The 19,950-nt window shown below is 33.6% G+C and overlaps 1 protein-coding gene across 2 annotated transcripts in view; it reads left to right on the top strand.

Moving 5' to 3' along the window:
- The window catches only part of LOC133526958 (protein unc-13 homolog B), a 330,171-nt gene that overhangs the window by 149,144 nt on the left and 161,077 nt on the right, over window positions 1–19,950 (top strand). The window lies entirely within an intron of this gene.

Genomic DNA, 19,950 nt, shown 5'->3' with positions numbered 1-19,950 from the left:
AAGTCACGAACTTGGAAATACGCCCCTAGGGAGTCCCACCTAAATAACAGTCTAAGAAAAGGCAAAGAGAATGAGATACTCCGCTACTAACAAGGGAAGATACTATTAGGCGTACTAGTATACGTACCGTAAGTACGTGACATTGTATATCAGAATGGTTTTGTCATTTGATTTGCTTACTCGTGTCATTTTGTAATATTGTTATTGTTTGAGCATATTATTTAGGTACTTTTGTAAATTATTTCAAAAAGCCACGTTATTTTATGCTTACCTATACATGCCTCTAAATGGTTCTACAACTAACAGTACATTTGTGGTAGCAGCTATCACTTACTATTATCGTTGCGTATTGAGTTTAGTTATCATATCCATTAATACTCGTATAATATTGCAAAGTAAGTTAAACAGGTATTGCAAAATCTAAATCATTTCTTCATTAAAAAAATAGTGGATGAAATCTGTTAATAAACAACAACACCGCAGCGAATGTCACACGAATGTCGTGTACAACCACAACAAGGGAGAATTTTCGCTCGACAAACCCTCTGTTCAAATTCATGTCACATCACACGGTATTTAGCAATTCCATCCGCATGAATGGGTTGCGACGATAAACCTACAAAGTTCCTAAAAACGGCCAGGTAGCTTTTCTGTCCGCGGTAATATTTCGCGTTTTGCGTCCCGCAGTGCGACTTTAATTCTCATATTTCAGAGCAGTTTTTTAAACAACTATTTTCAACTACCTGCACAGGAAAGTAGAACAAAAGTTACTGCATTCAGAAATATTTTTAAATTACGGTATTCTTTGTTCTGTTGTTTTCAGTAATTTGTTAAATTATATTCCGCTTTTATTATTGCTTAATGGACAGCAAGGATTGTTAGTAGAAATTTCTAGCAGCCTTAATTACATTAAAGAACATATATAGTCATGCCAAAAACTTCGAGAAAATGATAGCATTGAAATGATGAGATGAGGTCACCGTCCCGAAGAAGCCGTAGCCGTACCAACGGAGAGCGAGCGTTAGAAAATATTAACATATATAGGGCTCGAATAAATCTCTCCGGGTAAGCGTGGAAAATTGTCGAAGTGGCGACAGCAGACGTGTAAATTAAGTTAGCGAATTTTCTTGTGTGGTTTTCTAACTTGAAAAGTAAACAAGCAGAGTAAATGCGAATTCTGACATAATTTCAGTAAAAGTTTTCACACCGCTTTAAATAGCATCAATCGGTAACGGCGGCGGGAAAGTTTCTAATCAAAGCTAAAATTGATTAATTTTATATTCTTCGACTTGTATTTGCAATTATAATAATGTCATAGTAACACGACCTAGGTACGAATAAGCTTATAATACTCATGGGTTAATATAGTTGAAGAAAAACATGCCATGATAATGACTGAGCATAACTTACCGATTTCTGATTATGCTTTTGACACCTTAATCTACTTTGATATATTTCGCAAAACGTTAACATTATCTTGCAGTGTAAAGAGTATTAAGGGTTTTAACTTGATCAAGTGTGATGCCTATTCAGATAGTTATTTGGTTTGTAGAAATGTCACTGATGTCAACAGTTGATGATGGATATGATCTATCTATAACCCTTTGGTAACAAAACATTTTTATCTGACTTGAAGTCTAGTTTATTACTATTAGCGTAAAAAATTAAAAAGTTTTTATAACCGCTCTTTGATTAATAACTTTTCTAAACCAACACAGATTACGAGTTGTTATAACACAAACCTAGTTTTCTTACAAAATTGTGTGTGTATTATCGATGTATTTTACTATTGCACTTATAAAATGAAATACCAACCTCAAATGTTCCTTCGAAACCACAAGGTTATAAAGAGCTAGTTCGCTTGCGACAGTTACAAAGTTATTTTTATATCGCTGTTACGATGCTACTTTGTATATTCAATGTAATAGTAAAAATGAGATTACACATATATGTTTACGACGATGTTTGAAAATAATCTGAAAAAGTGGACAAGATCAAAGGCTTTTTCCTTTGAAAACATTCCTTTAAAACCTTTATTCCTTGACTTTGGTCCACGCAGGTATAAAAGGTGCCTAACCTTTCACAGAAATCAACTAACAAAGTAAAAATGTTGTATTTCATAAAAAAAAAAGTTTGATAGTGGCTTAAAAATAATATGGACACAAATCTTCTTTAAACATTTTAATAGCCTACTTCGTTTATGTTAATAATAAAGCTTCTTATCTCCCTAAAAACATATCTGGATTAATACGATTCAAATGGAGCTTAAATTTTAATAAAGGTAATCATAAATTATTTAGCAAACGCAAATCCATTAAAGAACCTCTTTAACATTCTTAGTATTTACCACCAGGTCTATTTGTTATTTCTCTTTACATTACATTATGTACCATATTATATAGTATGCTTATAATGACTGTTTGTATTCTAGATAAATAAATAAAAAACTAAAAAAGGTTGACGGATGCAATCGTCAGATTCAATGGTATTCAATTCAAATGTTTTTAACTACATTCGGTAACGGATTACAGAATCCTTTTATTAAAAAGTGCTTCTGATGAATCCTAGGAAAGTATTCACACTTCGACTATTCAAAGGTTTAGAAATTCATATGATATTTATTAATTTTATAAGAGCACACTACAATATAGATAGTAATCAACTAATCAAATAAATATCTTTTTTTTCTTAAATTTGTCGTTCTGAGACCCCTGTTATGATAAGAATATTTCAATTTTGAATTTATTAAAACATAATCTGACAAAAGTGACGAATCAAATTTATTAATGTGGTTTTTTGCCTTGACTTAGAATTGAAAGTCACAACCTTTAGATGAAAATCCCTCTAAATATTTCCGTATCGCCAGCGAAGCGTGAAGGAGCGAAACGAGACATTTTGTCACGAACACTCGGGAAGGGCGGATTGAATTCTATTTGTTCGAATATTATTAAAGTTTTTTGATAGATCCGTCACTTCGATGAACGGTAATATCCTAAAGTAAAAACGCATTCCAAATTTTAGAAATCTTAAAACTGTGTTTTCATTTCTTAGATAGAGTTAGACAAAGCCAAGTTGGCAGTGATTTCGATAGAAGATTGTGCAAGTGTTATCAAAACATCAACATTTTCATAGAATTGTGACGTTTAAAATAACACTTTCATAGTCTGGGCTTACTCTAGAAATATTTTAATTACGAGTATGTATTAGATTATTGCTCCACCAACCCGAAAGATTCTTAAACAAAGTTTAATTTAATGAGCCACGTATCCAGAGTTTAAAAGTAATCTTACATGCTAAATACAAGCCGTAATGTAAAAGATTTTATACCACATTTGAGTAAATGAAGTCATTACGAGCAGAAATGAGACTTTAAACACGTTTCGTAAACTCTGAGGTCATGTAACTAGAGGTCGTAGATGTGGAATGAATTGATAATGAAGCCTTTTATGAAGACATAGTTAATTTGTATAAAATACTACAGTGTAATTTGTTCCTTGTAGACATCAACTGTCGAAGTCTGAAGATCGAATACATATTCGCAACTAGAACTAGGGATGTAGTATATTATCGTTAATATAGCCTTCTGTTACTCGATATTCCTTTCCTTTCAGAACATTTCAGTGCTAGTATTTCAGTATAACTACGTGACACGTAAAATTAGGTTTGCTTCCACATAAAATCTAGCGAGCGTATTCATGAACGTTCAATAGGATAAAATAGGAGAACAATTCGTTTGAATGTCCATCGGCCCGATTCGAAGAATGATTAAGATACGTTTAAGATCTTAGAAAGATCTTTGTAAAGATCGATAACTAAACGACATGTCAAAATTGACGTTTATTTCCATTCCGCTGTGATCCCAATAAGATCTATCTATGATATGTCTAACGTCAAAGTGATATTGGTTGCCCGAATCGCTGCTTCTGTCGAATTATACGACATACAAACGATATTTAAATGTGAACTTATCTAAACCAGTAGGGCTAAGATGGTAAGCTCTTTATCATTTGTCACCATGCCTGTCACGTTCCAACAAGTAACTAAAATTCGTTCTTCAAATCGGGCCGCATGTGTCGCGCTTGTACAAGTTATTGTGATGTGCTGCAATCAAATCGGAATCATATTCTATGTTTTTGAATACTCTCTTGATATAGGTATGTAAGTAATAGGTATACAAACAGTCCGAATTGAAATGGACAAGCACTCTGTTCCATTAAAATACGCGTCTGCCTAACGTTAGCCGTGGCGGGAAGTATTCGTTGAATAATTATAATTGCGGCGCTGTTTGTGTTAATTTTGCGAGTATTTTCACGAGAAACTTACGATCGACATTACTTCAATTAATCTCGAATTGTTCTCAGAAATATTAATTTAAAATAAAGCGTCTTTTTTATTTTATTATTCCTACCGTATAAAAAACTTTGTTATGAATACTCTGGTGTGTAATTATTAATTACAAGTCAGTTTGGATGATAGTTACTAATTTGGTAAAATAATATTTTTATTATTTTGTAGTGGAAATTAGCATAAGTAATAAAATACTTAAAATTATAAATTTTCTTATTGTCAAATCCCAAAATATCTTAGATAATACAACTATGTTCGAAGGCAAATGGAACCCGTTTAAAAAAAGACACTTTATATTTAAAGTTATCTCTATTACCGAACACTCAAGCAGTATTCCGCAATGTGTACTGTGTGTTTGTTTATTATTGATCAAATTTCACTTAATTTATACTATACATACAAAAAGAGTTATTCATAAAGATGATTTTTTTCTTTAGGTAACGGGTAGTATAATTAATTGTGTACCGCGTTTTACTTCCTCGCCATAATGGTCCCACAGCTGCACTGCTGAATTTTCGCCAACACAAAATGGCACGCTAGATTCTCTAAGTAATTTGCATACCCTGTTGACAGCGTAAACAAAGTCATATTGTACCCTACCGGGATAAAATTACCGAGCAGAAACCAATGTTAAAACTAGTTTTAATTAACATTTTTGACTATAGATTAATTGCGTACTTACGTACTTAACTAAATCTTGATGATTTAATAGCGTTGTGCTATTTTATTTTAATTATATAGGTAATTTACTGTTTCTAAGCCTTTAAAAAAAGATTCAGAATCCTCGTTCACTTTTTACTCTGTTATTTTGTAATTTTAGTAGTAAATTTAAGCAAGGTCATTTTTTCAGATCTTATCTGCTTTGGACACGAAACTCAATTAATTATGTAAAATCTACCATTTTAATAAAAACTTTACTAAAGTGCTCATACTTTATGAAACTTTTTGCTTATGTAAAAGCTTTGTTAAGTAAAATCGACTTATTTGATGTGAGCTTGTAAAGTTTAAATAACTATTATAACGTACTTATACCTACTCGTATTCATTCCATAGCGCGTCTCCAACTAGCCCAATTACTAGATTTAAAGGTAATGGCAATTTTAGAAAGTATGTGTATCGTGTTTTTATTTACCAGTGCTTTGTTTGATTTTATATTACTCAACTCTTTGAACAATGTTTGCAATATATCTCGCCTGAAACACAGGGAATCCTAGTTCAGGCACATGTTAACAATCACTATTTTTAAGTCTGTGTTTTATATGAAAGTAACCATGAAATACGTGTTTCGAAATAAATTATGTTTATGTTATGTTTATATTAAAAATTAAATAACATGCATGCAACGGCGTAGCGTACATATATTACAGAAATAGTATAATGCTTATTATGTACATACAACGCACACCTAACGATCTTTACTAGTATACGCGTCTTTTTCAGATTTTAATGAAAACAGCCTTATTATCGTAAAACTTGATCATTTGCGAAATAGCAAAACTGCATACGTAAAAACTCAGTTGTTCTGAGTGCAGCACAACTTTGCTTATTCATCGCCAAGAACCATGAAATTGTGTTGAAAATCCAGTCTAAATTGGCCACCGTTTCATTGCGCTAGATTAGTGCATTCGCACGCGAATAGCTGACGCTTGCAGCGTTAAGTGCATAGTCGGGTTTACTCCAACCATACCTACACTCTCGCGAAAGTGTATTTTTGTCGACTTCCTCGAACGCGCTTTAATCCCAGCGTTTGCAAATAAAGGGTGACTAAGCTTCTATACCGTCTTTGTATAACTCTGTGTGGTTGGTGTGAACCTGTTTTTTATAGTATATATGGGAACTGATCTGCACTGTTACGCTCGGTAAGAACACGTGAGGAAAGTTAAATTGTATTTTGCCAGTTGTGGTGCTATCGTTCCTTGCTACCATCATCATCAATAAATTAAATAATAGTTGTATAATTAATGTATTAGTCAAATCATAAGTTCTTGCACAACATTTGATTCATTTCACCCTGCTATGCTTCAGCAAGACCTACATATATCATAAATCAAATATTATTTTTAACTTTTTAGGGCTCCGTACCCAAAGGGTAAAACGGGACCCTATTAATAAGACTCCGCTGTCCATCCGTCCGTCTGTCATCAGGCTGTATCTCATGAACCGTGATAGCTAGACAGTTGAAATTTTCACTGACGATGTATTTCTGTTGCCGCTATAACAACAAATACTAAAAAGTACGAAACCCTCGGTGGGCGAGTCCGACTCGCACTTGTCCGGTTTTTTTAATTAAAGCGTCATAAATTTTTTCCAAAAACTGGTAGAAATATGCGGTACTGGATGCTACTTGAAACTGCACTATTATAGTTAATATCAAAAGTCAACAAAACCCAAACTTTTAGTAATTCTAGCATCACCAAAAAGTAATGAAAAAAAAAAGATTTCAAAATCATTTGACAAACTTTGGCAGTTGAGCATGAAGAATAAGCCTATGGATGAAATTATTTTTTATGATCAGTTTCTTTTTGGTAAAATGGTAAAATACACGTATAAGATGTGGATGAAGTAACCACTTGACAATAATAAACCTTAAATGGATGTCTATGTAAATGTTTTTTTTTTCGAATATCGAACAACAAAAACGACACTGTTATACACACACGCTACATAGCCCAGTATAACAAATTCCCTCTTTGAGGGCTTGAATTAAGCTAAATAAAGTCGGAAGTCAGATGCATGCTTGTTTTAATAATGCTTAAGAGGGAAGAATAGCTTTGCGATTATAACGAAATAAAATTGTATTGCAAATTTTGAAGAAAAGGAAAACCTATAAACCTATTTTTGATTGTGTCGAAAACATAATAATAAGTCATGTAGAAATAAATTTTTAGACGTGGAACAATATTTTCTATTTTTGTGTGAACTATTTATCTCTAATATTATCCTCTAGTGTCCCACTGGCATAGCTTTGATAATATGCATCAAGTTACTCGTACCGCCTGTTGTCTCTACTTCTGATGCTGTTTTCTTTCTGTATTGTTTTTTAATGAGGTGTGCAATAAAGAGTATTTGTATTGTATTGTATCTAGAGAGAAATGGGGTCTACGTTTGTATAAAGAAGTGATCGTCCACTTTCCCCTTAATTTTTGACCTTAACGTGTTACTTTACACTAACGGCTAACACTGGCAGCCAACGATAAATTCAAGCGGCTTGAGCTCCAACGTCAATGTTGATCAATCTGGTTTGAGCCCGACGTGCGCTAGTTCGGAATCCCGTGCAAGATTATCCCTTGACTGCCATGTGTTTGTTAATTCATGTAGCTGGATTAGAATTACTTACTTAGATCGATTTACATCACGGGGAAACCGGAAGATTTTAAACCACGCATTTTTGAGGCCAAAATAATGATTTTGTTCAATTTCGCCAATAAACATTTTTTGTTTACTTTTTTAATTTTGTACCTATTTGTACATAAAAATCAAATGTTATTAGTAAATCTATCACTTAAAATGAATTTTTACTTTTTTTTCGTAAAACTTAGTTCTTGCAAAGTGTTATTTGTCACTTTTTTTTACAATAATATTTATACATATTTGACTACGTCCCAGATTAGCAAAATCACCATCAAAAAGGCGTTTGGCACTAAAAAACAATAGAAATATTTTTTTTTGTCAATTAGCATTTACTCTGAAACAAGACGAATTCCAGAATATTTATAGGACATTTTAGTCTTTAAATATGATCAGGAATACACTATAAAAATCTTTCGGGTTCCTCGTGATTTAATTTTTATTTTGTTATTTTAAACCCCATCTACATCAAAGGTTAACTGGAAGAGATCCCATACAGGGATAAGTTCGCCTTTGTTGTATTTAATTTACTCTGTAACTGTGTTTTTCGTGTTTTTATTTCTATGTACAATAAAGTATATACATACATACATACATACATACATACATACATCTGTTCTCAATGTCTATTATACAAACTTAAAAGAGTTAAGTTTTTAATGAGACTTGTGTTGTTTATAGGTACTTATTGTAGAAGTTATCTGTCTCCGTGCTCTCTTTGCATCTTGCAGAAAATAATAGTACATTACGATACAAGTGCGAAAAATAGGAAATTCGAAACGAGTGGCGATAAATTAAAACACGACCGAAGGGAGTGTTTTAAATCGACACGAGTTGCGAATTACCTATTCGCACATGTATCGTACAACGTTTTACAGTACATGTGGCCCTTTAAATGTTCGACACAGTAACATAATATGCTACTTCTCGCACTAGTGCTATAAAGTAGCCCCATATGTACTGTAAACACGTTTTCATGTACCTACTAGTCCTATTTAATATTTCAAAAGTGAAACATTTTCTTTATCGCATATACTTTTACTTCCATAAATTTATCACAAAATGTCTATTCTCGAACAAGACAAATTCTTGAGCAGCACTACTTAACTCCATAACGGTCGCAGCCGCAGGTGCGAGAACAAACGGGTAGATGTTCTGAATTTAAAATTCAAGCAAAGTTACAATGCAAATTTAATCAACATGCTCCAAGTACGAGTAGATGTTGATGCAAACTACTAGTGTTGGCGTGGGCCCCGATTAATAAGTTAGCTTACTATTTTTTGCGAAAAAAAAACCCACGCGGTTTTTTTTCTATTAATATTTGCAAAAGTCACATGAGTTGTAAGACATACACATATTTTTTTCTGTTCGCTTTTCTTTGTTCATATTTCATATTGTTAGTTTTTCCATTAACCATGTATTTTTAAAGAACCCAGATTATATTAAAAGACAACACACCTAAAATTTTATTTATTGTTTCAGATTACTAAATATTTTTAGCTACCTACTCTTATGAATAAATATTAATTTTTTCGTTGCTATCAAATTTACATTGATATAATATTCAAAGTGATATAAAGTTTAGTTGTTAAAATTGTGTGGCTGTTAAAATTCCAAGGAACCCATAGGCTATGTCAGCGGTTTATTTTTCAATGAATTCTAACTTGTCAAATCTTCACCTTCACCGTCTCTGTTCTATCTATCTACAATGATTGTAAATAAGTGTAGTGTGTGTATACTAATGACGTGATTAAATTTGATTTCAAGTTCAAGTAACGTGAAAATAAATTTTCCTACTAGGTAATTATTCTAATTGTTATTACATTACATTACAAAGCTGTAGTAAAATACTGTTTTATGAAATAAATAAATACATGTCAATAAACCCGGTTTAAAAGGGATGTTTTCTGTATTTAAAATAAATAATTTCACATCATGCACGACACCTTGACATTTTTCTGTTTGGCCCTATGGTTGACTGGTAGAGAATGCCACAGTACGCCATTTGTACCTTTTTTTAATGTGCAATTAAGTTAAAAATAAATAAATAAAGCAACAGATAATTATTAAAAGCGGCGGAAGGCGGCGTGTTGTCAAGCACGTCACCATCTGGTAGATGACCACGATCACGCTGTCAAGAGTGAAACGACTAAGAAGAAAAATATTAGAAAAACACAGCTAACATGCTGTGGCCCTAGTGACTAAAGGTACAAATCTCGGGGAGAGCGTAGGTGTAATAGGGTGTAAGTTGTTCCACAGTTATTATGCCCTTTTATACCTACACTCTTCGATACTTGTAGCCTTTTTCCCTAGGTCTACAGGTATATGCATATATTTTGACACAATTTTAATTTAATAATTCGGATTGAACTAATAAAAGTAGGTGATGACCGAGACGTCACTATAGCAGTTTTCATATGATTTCCTTAGTGACAGATCGTTTTGACAGTTCTTAAAAGAAATGGATAACCTAGAAGATAACGGAGACCTAGTAGGGAATACCCTATTATCAAAAACAACAATTTAACTGTTTTGACTAAGAAAATATTTCCCAACTCTCGCAGTAGGTACCCTATTTTTCTTTCTAAATAATTTTATGAATTTTATTAAAGGGCCCGAGTAGCGGTTGGTACTAAAATTAGGTCATTATAATAATACAATGCGGGTCGTTCGTTAACTGATTTTAGGGTACATTAAGCATGCGGAGGTAAGAATGATTGGTTTAGGTATCCCTTCACAATTTTAATATTAAATATTTTTTTTATATCAGAGTCAATCGTACACAGATCGACCTAGCCCCAAACTAAGCAAAGTTTGTACTGTGGGTACTAGGCGACGATACATATGTATTTAGATAAATACATACTTATTATATACATAGGAGACATCCATGACTTACGAACAAATACTCGTGGTCATCACAAAAATAAATGCCCTTACCGGGATTCGAACCCAGGACCATCGGCTTCATAGGCAAGATCACTACCCCCTAGGCCCTACCGGTCTTCGTTAAGGGGACATTAAAGTTACTATTGTAGCCGTGTTACTGTTGAAACGTCGACGCGGGCGATGTCATTGTAAAAATATATTTGATAATATAGTGACCGAATTGCGGCAAAAACAGAGGCGAGGTATTAATCAAGGAAATTAACAAATATAGCGCCCAACGTCAACGCTATTGCTGCTGCGCTGGTGTTGATGTCACCTTTATGCCACGGTCGGGTGAAGTGCCGCGACGTCACTGGACTTGCTCGACGTGTCGTGCAACATCATAATTATGTAAGGCGCGCAATGTCGCCCGACATATCAAGCGAAGTTCGGCACTTTATCCGACGTCGCTAGCGACACGTGTCGTGGGACAATTAGAGCCGATTTAGACGGCACGCGAACTCGCATGCGATTTTAGTTACATTGAGGTTACAACTAATTCGGCGACCGATCAAATACCGCAATGTAATGAAACTCGCATGCGAGTTCTCGCACCGTGTAAATGAGCCCTTATTCCTAGTCTAGCCGTGGCTTTAGCGACTGATATGGGATGAAAGAATAATGATAGTCATTGTAAATAATCGACAGTCGGCACGTTATTAGGCCAACAAACAGTCAGGCTTTTAGAAACCCAAAGCCACCGCTATTCAAATATAAGTTGAATTACTATAGTAATTCTTTTTGTATCTCAAAATTATAAATGGGTACGGTACAGTTGAGTTATGTATTCTCATTTCTTCTCGAACGAAATGAGTATTTGAAGCACTTACTAATTAGAAGCAAGCATTAAGTACTTAAGAGATTAGTATTTTTGAGTCTCGTTAAACTTTGTGAGAGGTGCAACGTGAAATATAATTGTGGTCTGGTTGCACTGAGAAAAACCGGAGTTATTGTATGAGTGGAAATGTTTTTGCACTGAGAGTGGAACATGCCAATGTGATTGCAGTAGTACATTTATTAGCTATCCTAAACTTTTGAAAATAGTATTTTAGAAACTAGCGACCCGTCCCTGCTTCGCACGGGTTACACTTGGGTTACACAAAACCTTAACAAATTATATACCTAAGCCTTCCATAAAAATCACTCTATTGATAGCTGAATACCACATGAAAATCCCTTTATTAGTTTTTGAGTCTATCGCGAACATACATACACACAGACAGACGCGGTGGGAGATTATGTGCATTGAAAAACCCCTTATTGTACAAAACACACAAAAGATAGTTAGTATAAAGGCGAACTTATCTCTTTTCCAGGGATCTTTTCCAGTTAACCTTTGATTTGACGAGAATTGATGAAGAACGGTAGACAAATATAGCACTGAGTACAATAGGTACAAACTAGAGAAAAGTCAGTAAAATTATAAAAGGTGGCGAAAAAAGGCAGAAATATATATTTATAGTGGAGAACATTAGTATATTGAATCAAATGAGCTTATTTTGAATATATTATTTGTTTTGTATCAGAAACTAGGTGACCCGGCGATCGTTTCATCTACATCAATCTATTTGTTTTCTTTTTGGAAACACGTAGTTTTGCTGCATTTCTTTCATAAGGACCTTCTCCTGAGAATAACAAACACAACAAAAAAGAATTTGCTAAACTAGTCCAGTCGTTCTCGCGTGATGCGACGGCATGCCGCGACCACGGCAAATAGGGATTTTTCATTTCGGATGCAAGGCAAATCATTTTTAGGGTTCCGTAGCCCAATGGCAAAAAACGGAACCCTTATGGATTCGTCATGTCCATCTGTGTGTCCGTTTATGTCACAGCCACGTTTTTCCGAAACTATAAGAACTATATTGTTCAAACTTGGTAAGTAAATGTATTCTATGAACCGCATTAAGACTTCCACAGAAAAATAGCAAAAAAAAACAATAAATTTTGGGGGTTACTTAGACATGAAATTCGATTTTTTTTTTCCATCAAACCCATACGGATGGGGTATCTATGGATAGGTCTTCAAAAATGATATTGAAGTTTCTAATATAATTTTTTTCTAAACTAAATAGTTTGCGCGAGAGACACTTCCAAAGTGGTAAAATGTGTCCCTCCCCCCTGTAACTTCTAAAATAACAGAATGATAAAACTAAAAAAAAAAAATGATATACATTACCATGCAAACTTCCACCAAAAATTGGTTTGAACCAGATCTAGTAAGTACTTTTTTTTTAATACGTCATGAATGGTACGGAACCCTTCATCGGCGAGTCCGACTCGCACTTGACCGCTTTTTATATATAACTTATAGATTATACCGGGTGCTGCCTATAACAGGACAGAAGCAATAAATTAAACTGTGGGCTGTACTCTTCAATCTGACCAACATTTGTTCAGCGACGTTATGTTTTGATTTTTATTACACTTTAAAGTTTATTCTAAGACGCAATGTATTGTATTTTATATTGACAACAATATTTATTTTGTATGAAAAATAAGAAATCTAAAGACTTCATAATTTTGTAAAAGTTATTCAACAAAAGTGTTTTCGTTTGAGGAGTATATGTTTTCATTATTTGCTCGTGTTATAGGAAATACCCGGTAGATACGTAGCAACACTCCCAATCTTTTACTTTACCAAACATCTAGGAACTTGAGAGTATTAAGTTACTAGTTCCAGTATTTGTTTTGAGTCGGAGTTCGAAATCACATCATTCGGTTGGAAGCATGGCTTACCGCTGGCACTCTATGAACGTTGTTACATAAAATATAGTAAATTATTAATATAGGAACTATCAAGTACTGATGTGTTAAAATTCTCCTCTGCGCGGCTTTTTATGCCCACTGGATTACTAAATAAATAAGAAAATATATTTTATACTCAAGCCAAATTGGATTCCCGTACTAGGTCAAGGCTCAGCCTATTTCAAAGCGTCTCGGTCTAGAACCTCGGCGTTTATATCCAGAAAATACTCGGTAAAATACTTGCAAGTATTTCCATTCAGAGTAACAGTCGCCGGCGTTGGTAATATCCGGTGCTGAGTATTAATCAATGTTTCCTCGATGGCGGTATAAATTGGAAATGGATCTGGAATGTCATTCCAGCTTTTAAGTTAATTACTGAAAAGGAGAATATGCGAGTGATGCTAAAAGGTTAACGATGGGCTATTTTTAAACCTTTCAAAAATGGAGCTCTTAAAATAGTCGCATAAGTAAATGTGACTTAAGGGACGGCCGTTTAGGTCTTCATTTTTGGGAAGTTTTAATTATAGTTACCATACCTATCATACCTGTAGTTTTACATGTGTAACAAGTTACATTTGACTTATCTATCGATGATGAAAGGAGTTGAGGTATTGATTTTGGAAGTTGAGTTATGATTGAATTACGTTTTATATTCATATAAATATTGGATCAAAATGAAATTTAGTATTTTGATTTGAATACTTTACAATTCTCTCAAAACTTTATTAATTCTTTATAGTTAAATTGTATACTTAAAACTATTAGAAATATTTACTAAAGCTTGTTGGCGTTAAATGTACGTTTTTGATACAACTTCTGTAGCATATTTAGAAGTTGAGAATGAATAACTACGCAATAATCTATTTTATAAATTAAACTGTAATTTCATTCAGCAATTAGCAAGAAGGAATAAAAAATATCCACTTTTACTTTAAAATCAAAAGCAGTTTCAGATCTCATCAGCAATTTATTATGAAAAGTGTCTCGAAGGAGATAACATCATTATGGTTCTCGTGAACGAAATGGGTCACCGAGGACTTCGGCTGCAGTGGCCGTCGGTATATCACTGATATCTTGCAACCAGCTTGTGTTAACTTTGACTTCACTGAGTTATCAACACTGTTTATATTTCATCAGTATTTTCTGTGCTTGCGGGTCCGCTAGCTTCAAATTCGTGTAACCTATTTCCATTGGCTATCTGTTAAAACCTATCTTAACAAACGTAAATGGGTTGTCTCTCAAACTTTACTTAGATATATAGGTATTTTACTAGCTGTACCTTTTACATAGGTACGTATTTAATTAATTAACTAGTCTGTAATATACCTTTGTATCCTGTCCATGGAAACCTGTAATTGGCTTCTCTGATACATATTTATGTTAACCTAGTTTTATATTACTTTTGCTGATAGTTTTCGAAATAAAATAAAATAAATTATACGTTAGGATAGGTCTGACCACTATCTTAAGCATTCTTAGCGACGTCTTCCTTGATCCAGATTCTGTTAAAAGTCCTTCTTATCTATCTTCCTTCCTATCTTTAGGTACTTAATAACAATAAGTTATATGAGAAATATGATAAAACTTATAACGAATTAGATTTTAACTAGCTTAAAACTATAAATACTTCTTAAGCTTAAATCTTATTAATAATCGGTTTTATAGGTATGTATGGAGCAATCTAAGCTTACTTATTTCTCTCTGTCATTTGTTACGTTCCTTCTATAAATGTAAACGGTGTTAATCTAAGCGATTCACAAACAGTGTCTGTACCGTGTCAAATACAGGATGTACCTAACCGTAGTCTCGTTTTAGAATCATGTTCTGTCCTCGAAGTTAAATGCATATTTAGACGTGCAAGCGACGTACTGGGGTTGTAATTTTATTACAGACTTGTTGTTAGCTCAGAGGTTCCATAAACGTGATATATTTTACTATTATAGCTGAATACACACCCATTTTGTGACTGCGTGACGTGGTTGCTTATAAGATTTTCTTATATTTGGAAAGGTCTGTATACAAATAGCTATCTATAATCTACACCCATACAATATGTTGCTTGTATGGGTGTAGATTATAGCTCGAGGAAAAACTGACAGTATAATTTTATTATTTACAGGAAGCTTCTTGTTTTATTTATTTTTTGTTAATCTAATAACCACAATTTTAGGAGGTTGCTATATTATATTATTTTGGCATTATATTGCTTAAATTGTATATCAAAGTTATTAGAGAAATATCTCGATATTATTGAGTCATAACTCTCGAATTCTTGCAAGCTACATTCATCAAACTACATAAACTATCGCTTGCAGTTTGTGGCAGTTACTGTGGGCTTGTGTATTTCTTGGTATGGACGTTTTGACCGTAAGAAAAAGGTAGAATGGATATCGTTACATTCTAGGTCAACCGGGAAAGTTCTGGATTCGATATAATACTGGGAAAAGTGGGGGGAAAATGTTATAAGTTAGGGATGTATAAACAAGTTGGTAGTTGCTATAAAATGTATTGCCATAAAAAGTTTACAATGCAAATATCTTTTAGTGTAGAAGTAGTGATTTCTAATAATTTATTAATATGTCTTCCCTCAGTGTGATTTCACTGTAAAGTAAACGTCAGAGATATGTTTACATTTTTATACCGTATTCCTTGGGTGAGGTGAAAATTGTAAACATATCTTTGACATCTACTTACAATACAATTTGAAAGTCAAACCCAGGTGGAAATTTCAAAACCATTTTCAAAAATCCATAGGTAAACATTTTTTAGATACATATATAAACTTTAAATTGGATTGTTAGGAAATTTTACTAGCCAAATACTTAGCTAGTCTACATAGAGATTACTCAATAAAATATATTCCTGAAAACACTACCAATAAATTCAATCGTATCTAGTGTGCAATTTTTTATTACTATCTAAAGCAAAGGTTTTGGGTCAAACACAGAACTGTGTTCACGTTAATCTTGTAAACATACCAAAAGTTAAGGGCTCTAAAGGTTAATTTTCTTATTTAACCCTTATCCAGATGAAAAGGTACTCCTTTTATTTGGATAGCTAAAAAAACTAACTGCTTTGGCTCAGCGATCCAAAAAGAATCTTGGCCTCCGAAACGAGATAACTCCACCTGTCCCGATCCAGCGCGGTTTCCTGCCACGAATTGGCATTCGCGCAGGTCCGCCTCCACGCCATCACACCAGCGGTACCTGGATAAATATGATAAAATAATTACCTACATGACCACAAGCTGTTAACTAATTTCCATACGAGAGAAAACCTGTGTGATAGTCAGAACTGTATATTTTTCTCTCCTGCGGACAATAGTTAAAGGACAGGAAATACGTGAACATAGTTTTGTGTTTGACCTGTTTGCTGTGCAACTTAATTAAGTTTCAAGTAAGCTTGAAATATTTCCTTGCTAACGATTCCCAAGATAAACAACAACAAAGCAATCACTTAGTCTCCGGGTAATACGAACTAACAAAGTTTCAATTTAACTGCATATCGGGTTTCCACGCTTAGTTGCTGCATTGTAAACTTGTAAACAGATAGGCCGATTATGTTTTAACAATTTGATCTTGTTTTGACACGATCTTGACCGTGAGCAGAAATCTTAAGCACTTACGCTGATAAGTGCAGAGGAAATGCAATCAGGAGCCGTCTCATAAGGCATTTTTCTTGGACTTATTGGTGGGCGTGCGTTGACGCAAGGTCATATCAAAATGAGATAAAAACTATATCAAATTGTCAAAACAGAAACAACCTCAAAGGGCCTTGTAAACTGGGGTATGGAGCACGATAATTTATTATCTCGGTCGCTCAGTGTTCCAGATTTTAATTAAAAACCCGACCCCGCGTTCACAATACTTGGCGCGTTTTGCTTGAAAAATATGACAGTGTCATTTTTTTGATGTCGGCAATATTGATTCATAACGTGTTTTTTTTTTTTTTTTATGGAGGATAGGCAGTCGTTTGACCACGATCACACCTCATAACGTGTAAATTGTTTTATATGTTAACTTTACTCAGTCATAATTTTGGTTGACCACGCTTAGAGTTAACTAGGTACTCGATCTATTCTTCTTTCTCAACCACAAATTGCAGTGAATTTAACGTTTGGACAATTTTGGCCCAAAAATCTATAGTCACTGCATATACATTATAAATAGTTATATGTGTATAGTTAAACAGAAATATTGTACTTATTTATAATGAAGTTTTATATAAAGATGGATAAAAAAATTACATTTGTTAACTTTATAAGTATTTATTAATTCAGCTATTTCATTCTAAATTAGAATGAAATCGTATATCGACTAAAATAATACTAGTGTATGCCAATATTTAACTATCTAAACTTTAGAAACAGGTTCCGTCAAATAGGAAAGTTCAGCCGGGCACGGGCATAGTCTTATAATAACTATTCTACGTAACTGACGAAAGTTGGGTCCAAATAACTTTCGTCAGTTAAGTAAGGTATTGACCTTAGGTAATACTGTCATAGCTTATAACAGAAGTTTGGCTGTCCGACTTGGATTTTGAGCATGTTATTGGAAGTTATAGTTAGATTTTTTGAAGATGTCTAATGTTTCTTAAAACTTTATTCTACCATTCGGACATACATGATATCGCTTTTATAGTCATTCCAAAGACCAATATGCAGAAATATGAAACTTTATTCATAATAAAGCCGTATAGAGATAAAACGTGCATGGAAAATGTTTTACAGGATCGCTCAAGGTTTTATCTTTTTCATTGTCATAAATTTTCACAGCTTTAATAGTACTTGCACAACAATAGAGAAAATTCTCCGTATGATACATTTTTTTACTTGTAAACCGGGCGGGGCCTGTAGCAGGAGCAAATAATTAAAACAGATTGTACTCCTCAACGATGACGCTTTCCTTTAGTAACTAAGTCTTTAGATTTCCTATTATTGAAAAATTATGAAGTCCTTAGATTTCCTACTTTTCATACAAATTAAGTATTATGTTTAATATACGCCACGTCACGCTTTAAACATACCAAAATTCGCAATACATTGCGTCTTAGAATAAACTTTAAAGTGTACTAAAAATCAAAACTTAAGTTATTTTTAATGCCTACAGTTTATTATTTTGCTGCTGTTATATGCCCTATCCAGTACATTATTTGATTAAAGTTTGTATGTTTATTATTTACATAATATAAGACATGTATGTCAGTATGGGTCATACAAATATTTTAAAATAAAGTTGTTACTTCTATAGATAACAATATGTGACGTTATCTATGAAAAGGGACTTTATTGTCGATGGCGCTTCCGCTGTTATTAACGGTGCTCCGATATAAATACAACGCTGCGCGACGCAGTGTGGCGTAAGCGCCATTGACAATAAGGTCCCTTTTCATAGATAATGCCACATATAGTTACATAATGGATATTTTTCTTTTTATTCTACGTCAGGGGCAATCAAGCATAGGTACGGCCCGCCTGATGGTAAGCAGTCTCCGTAGCCTATGTACGCCTGCAACTCCAGAGGAGTTACATGCGCGTTGCCGACCCTAAACCCCCCCCCCACCCTCGTTGAGCTCTAAATACTGATATGTTGTGAGAGGAAACCGCCAGCTCTTCGATCACCAGTTGAGATTATGTGCATATAAGTAATGTTTCATCACTGAGAATAATAGAAATAGCTATTGTTGTTATAATGAACAAGTAAGTCTCAATTATGCGTTAGTTTAAAATTTATTCAAACTTACATCAAAACAACATTTAAAGGGTATAGAACAGAGAGTGATAAGTCTGTATAATCGCGAATGTACACGAAATATGTCGCATCGGAGTGTCCGTAATACTGATTTATAGTTTTGGTGCAAAATATGCGAGGCGGCGATATCAAAGGCAGTAGTCGTTTTGCATGGTTAACTAGACATTCACAAATCGACTTTGTTTATGTTAAGCTGTAATATCATGCGGGATTCGTCACAAACCGGTGATTCTAGGGATTTGATATCGATAAAAAAGATGTCGATAAATATTAATGCATTGAAAATTCTCGAAAAACAGTTGATGAACAACTCCTTTCAGGCATATAATATAATATAAGGTTTGTCTAGAAATGGTTTATGTACCTAATGGTATTTTTATGGCATAAGGTAAATTTCACTTTTTTTGTACTTTTAGCAATAAATGAAAATGGAATAATGTTTAGGAAATAATAAATAACGGTATAGAATGATTAGAATAAAACATTTATTGCCAATGTGGAAATATTGACCTGATTTAAAAATAAAATAAATTCTTCAAAAAAACACCTTTTCAGAATTGAAGACGCAGTATACAAAGAGATTTTGTCTAAATATCTTTATTTAATAGAACAAGACGTTTACAGTAACATCGATATTTTTGCTACGTCACTTTTGTATAAGTGCCCCGAGTTACCCCAGGTTTGTTCCTCACTATTAAAAAATTACGTCTTTTCGTAAAAATAAAATACACGTTAAAAATAAAACAAGACATTAAAACGCGAATTGCTCATTATTCGTGCGTAGATCTGTTTCATATCAAATTACGTAATGAATGTCATGATTTATTTAGAT

The sequence above is a fragment of the Cydia pomonella genome, chromosome 17, assembly GCF_033807575.1.
Source record: "Cydia pomonella isolate Wapato2018A chromosome 17, ilCydPomo1, whole genome shotgun sequence".
In the NCBI taxonomy this organism is placed as follows: domain Eukaryota; kingdom Metazoa; phylum Arthropoda; class Insecta; order Lepidoptera; family Tortricidae; genus Cydia; species Cydia pomonella.
This window is presented reverse-complemented; position numbering and strand designations above follow the sequence as displayed.